Raw genomic sequence first — 5,167 nt, forward strand, 5'->3', positions numbered from 1 at the left:
GCGGAGACATTTCTGCCCATGCTAATCCGCTCACTTCCTTTAAGCTTCCGCTTATTAGTGCACAACTCCTTCAAGAATTTGGCATATCTTGGAATTTGCTTTGTTGCATCCAACAGAGGTATGTTTACCTTTACTTTTCTAAACGTTTCCAAGATCTCTTTCTCTGCCTCTTCCATTTTTTTGTTGGAAACTGCTCTTGGAGGGAATGGAAGAGGGGGAATGTGCTGCTTCTACAAATCATAATTACCTGTGGAAGAAGATTGACCTGCACAGAAATTGTTAGGTAAATTTTTATCATCACCTTTTTCTGGAGTAGAGTGAAGTTTGGCAGGTTCATTTGCAGATGAGGAAGGTGCTACGGGTTGAGGTCCTTGACACTGCTTTCCCGACCTCAATGAAATGGCATTGACATTTTTGGGATTTTGGATAGCTTGAGAAGGCAGCTTGTCAGAATTCTGGGACTGTTGTTGATTCAATTGGGTAGCCAATTGTCCCATCTGATTGGTTAAGCTCTGAATGGAGGCTCTGGTCTCTTGCTGAAACTGCATAGTCATTTGCCTCACAAGTTCTTCGAGGGAAGGTTGTGGAGGGGCCTCAACTGTTGGTTGTTTCTGGGGTTGTTGCTGTTGTTGGATTGGTGGAGGAATGTATGGTCTGCTTGGGCCAGCAGCATTTTGGAAGGAAGGAGCAGGCTGCTGTTGTTGTTGCTGAGGGCTGGACCATCTGAGATTAGGGTGATTCCTCCATCCAGGGTTGTATCTGTTGCTGGAGAGGTCATAATTGTTCTGCTGTGGTTGATTTTGCTGCTGAGGTTGAGGAGGTCTATTGTAAATATTTGCAGCATAAGCTTCAGGCTGCTCAATTGCTCCAGGTTGCTGCATGGAAGGGCAAAGGTCTGTATGGTGGTCAGTAGAGGAGCACAAACCACAAACCCTTGCGACAGGTACAGATTTCTGATTCAAGGCCAGCTGGGTTACCAGGTTAACCAATGCATCCAGTTTGCCTTCAAGCTTCTTAGTTTCAGATGATGTAGATGGGTTTATAGCTACCTCATGCACTCCTCTAATGACTATGGCATCATTTCTGGCGCTAAACTGCTGGGAGTTGGAAGCCATCTTCTCAATTAAATTTTTGGCTTCAGCAAGAGTCATGTCTCCAAGGGCTCCACCACTGGCAGCATCTATCATACTTCTCTCCATATTACTGAGTCCTTCATAAAAATATTGGAGAAGAAGTTGTTCTGAAATCTGATGGTGGGGGCAACTGGCACATAGTTTCTTAAATCTCTCCCAGTACTCATACAGGCTCTCTCCACTGAGTTGTCTAATACCTGAGATATCCTTCCTGATAGCTGTGGTCCTGGAAGGAGGGAAAAATTTTTCTAAGAATACTCTATTAAGGTCATCCCAGCTCGTGATGGACCTTGGAGCAAGGTAATACAACTAGTCCTTTGCCACTCCCTCTAATGAATGAGGAAAAGCCTTCAGAAATATGTGATCCTCTTGGACATCTGGGGGTTTCATGGTGGAGCAGACAATATGAAATTCCTTCAAATGTTTGTGCGGGTCTTCACCTGCAAGGCCATGAAACTTTGGAAGCAAATGAATCAGTCCAGTTTTAAGAACATATGGGACATCCTCATCAGGGTATTGGATGCACAAGCTTTCGTAGGTGAAATCAGGTGCAACCATTTCCCTTAGAGTCCTCTCACGGGGTGGAGGTTGTGCCATGTTCTCAGAATGTGCAAAATCAGAATGCTCAAGATCAGGATGTTCAAAATCACCAATAACAGAATGCACAGATTCACCAGTAATGGAATGCTCAGAATGATCAAAAGGTATAAAATGATGCCTAACTAATCTATGAAATGTCTTATCTATCTCAGGATCAAAGGGTTGTAAGTCAGATGGATTGCCTCTAGTCATACACTACATTCAGCATGCACACAACTAGTTGCCTTATCATATAAATAAAGGTGTAGGTTTGAACTACAACTACCCTCAAATGATATCCAAATGACTTGAAATTTTTTGAGCAACCTTATAAAATGATGAGAAGATAGCACAAAAAATTTCAGACAAAAATTCAAAGTCTAACTATGAAAGCTAAAAATGGTAAGTTAAGAAAAATAAGTGAATAAAACATGAAAAATAAAAAACTTTTGACAGAATCGCTTTTTTTGGACGATGGAGACCTCAGCCGGAGCAAAAGTTATGGCCGTTTGAAGTTTTGACAAACACAAAATTTGCTAGTTTTTTGGAACTTTCAAATCTGACCAAACTAAAGGCTCTAGCTATTTTTCCCACAAAATATGGATTAAAAGAAGTTACCACAAAAAAATTCAGCCAAAAATAACAACCCTAGCTACTAAAACAAAAAATCTCAAATAATTCAGCATGAGTGGTCGCTAAAATCCGTCTCTAATTGATTTCTACTACTACTCTGTTTTTGCCGCAAGCACAATCTTCACAGCAAAACACCTAAGACTGAAACAGGGGAAACGCTTAATGGGAAAACTGAAACAGAACACACATTAAACAAAATACCAGGACACTAAACAACACTAACACACATACTAACAGAATTTAAACATAAAACACGAAAGGATTAAACACACAACACTAGCTAGCTATTATGAACCTTTGGACACTGCTCCCCGGCAACGGCGCCAAATTTGATCGAGGCCGTACCCGAATCAAATAAACAAGAAAATGCTGTAACTAGGAAGTGATCCTAGGTCGTTTCCCAACGAGCAGTGACAAACCAAATGTTCATAATATACTTGCAGTAATAGTAACGATTGGGAGGGGGGGGTTTGGTTGTTTGGTAATTAAAGAGCAGAACAAGTAACTGGAATACAAAACTACTAATATTAAAAACGGGTTGTTTCCTCTGATTCAGAAGCCATTCTCTTATCCTAGGTTATGGAGAATTCGTCCCTAATAGTCAACCGCTTAATCCAACCTTATTTCAATTTACTAAGCGAAAATCAACTTAGGGTTTTCAATACGTGATTAGGCACCACATACACCAGTTAGCCATTCGTCCATTAAGCATGAACGCAAGTTAGGCTCAGAGGTAATTAATCGAACACGAAGCATGCACTGATTAATATTCATGAAATTGGGATAACTGGTGAAGGGAAAACTGCCAGGAAACCACATTACAAGCGAAACCTCAAAGAGAGTTGGGCTTCGTCCTCAAAAGGAAACAACACCAGAAAATCTAGCCTTCCATGGATTCAAACAGAAAATGCAAATGAAACATGAAGCAGAAACGTAAATGAACAGAAACATAAATGAGACAGAAACTTAAATGAAAGTAGAAGAGGAAGCAAGAATGAACTCGTAATTAGAAGCAGAAAACGAAAATTTGCATTAAGAACGAAAACCGTAACAAGGGAACAGAAAAACGTGAAAACCTAAAACCAAAGCTCTGAATAATGAAAATAGCAGAAATAGAATGCCTTGCACGAATCCCAAGGCTACTATTTAAAAAGAGTCACTCAAAGTCACTGGGCCATATTTTGAAATTAACACTGAACAACATAAAATAAAATTGCGAAATTTCCTAATTAGAAATTAACTAAGGTAGGCGCTGCTTTATTTGCGCTCTTCAAGTCCATAACCAAAATCCGGATTAAGCCCAATGTTTCATTAATTCCTGAAATTAGATTAAAAACATCAAATTAGCTAAATGAGCCCAAATAATAAAACTGCCTGATTAATTGACAATTAAGACCAATCAGTAATTAAAATGGTGCAAAAAGGGTTTAGAAAATAGAAGAAAATGATGGCACATCACATAGGATTTTGGTTGGCAATCAAAGAAAGAGGACCATTTCAAGTCGTGGTTTCCTTTCTTTTCTAATTTGGTTGTGACTATTCCATATTGTTTGAATATTTGTCTTGTCCGAAGACCCTTCTGTATAATTATTTCATTGTCTTTGATCGGGGATTTTCTTTTTTTTCTTTGTTTTCTCCCAATCTTTGATCGGGAACTTTATTTTTTTTTTCTTTTGTTTCCTTCCAATCTTTGATTGGGAATTTTTCTTTTGTTCTGGAAGCGTGTTAGTAGCTCAATAGTGAATGGCTTTTTTTCTTGGGAGACCCCATTGTTCCTTCTTCCGAGGGCAAGGATGGAAATTCTCATCCTGGGTCAAGGTTTATGGTGAGTTGGGATTTTGGCTCAAGGCTTGTAGAACAACTAGACATGATATATGTCAGGGCGTTGGTTTGGCCAGCGGTTCAGGGATAAAGGAATGTCTCACATTATTTCCTTGACACACATGCAACAATGATGATTTGGAAATTTTATGCAAAACTGGTCATGCATGCACCCATGTTGACACTCAAGCATCAAGTTTTTATAGTCATGTGACACTAGGGCTCATGATTCATTTTCCCTATTGTCGCAACCTACCCTTCGGCGGGAGGGCGACGCGTGACTCGCGGGATGTGTGTTCCACGAAAGGAATACGCGCGGAGTCGCCACCAACGTTTATTTGAGGAAAACGTCGGAAAAACCGGAAAAGACGTGATCTACGAACTTTTAAGTTGAAAGGTTCGGGAGTTGTATTTACGCACGGGGAAGGTATTAGCACCCCACACGCCCGTCCCAAGGGACGGCAGCCTTTAATCGAATGTGCAAACATGACTTTGATTTTTATGTTCCCTTTTATGTTCTTATATCCTTTATGCCCTTTTTATATTTTTTCCTTTTTGTGGTCGACAAGGGTGTTTCCCTTTGCTCCTACGTATTCCTCAATTGCGATGAGGAAATCAGACCTACGTAGTTCTTTCGGAACAAAGTGTTTGGTTAAGTTGTTTTTGTCTTTTTTGCAAAATATGTTTTTATTGAACAAAAGGTCATTTAAGGTGTTGAACCATTAAACGGTCTTTTGATTTTGAAAGGAGAGAAACGTTAAGGCGTTGGACCATTAACGACCTCTTGTTTTTGAAAGGAGAGAAACGTTAAGGCATTGGACCATTAACGATCTCTTGTTTTTGAAAGGAGAGAAACGTTAAGGCATTGGACCATTAACGATCTCTTGTTTTTGAAAGGAGAGAAACGTTAAGGCCTTGAACCATTAACGATCTCTTGGGGTGGTCGACAAAAGCTGGGCTTTTGCTCCTACGTATCCTCAATGAGGAACTCAGACCTACGT

At 40.0% G+C, this 5,167-nt stretch overlaps 1 non-coding gene across 1 annotated transcript; it reads left to right on the forward strand.

Moving 5' to 3' along the window:
* The first annotated feature begins 1,245 nt into the window (after positions 1–1,245).
* On the forward strand, positions 1,246–1,353 carry LOC114404767. The gene has a single exon (XR_003665141.1). It is a non-coding gene; the product is annotated as a small nucleolar RNA R71 (small nucleolar RNA).
* Positions 1,354–5,167: the final 3,814 nt, after the last annotated feature.

The sequence above is a fragment of the Glycine soja genome, chromosome 2, assembly GCF_004193775.1.
Source record: "Glycine soja cultivar W05 chromosome 2, ASM419377v2, whole genome shotgun sequence".
Lineage (NCBI taxonomy): Eukaryota > Viridiplantae > Streptophyta > Magnoliopsida > Fabales > Fabaceae > Glycine > Glycine soja.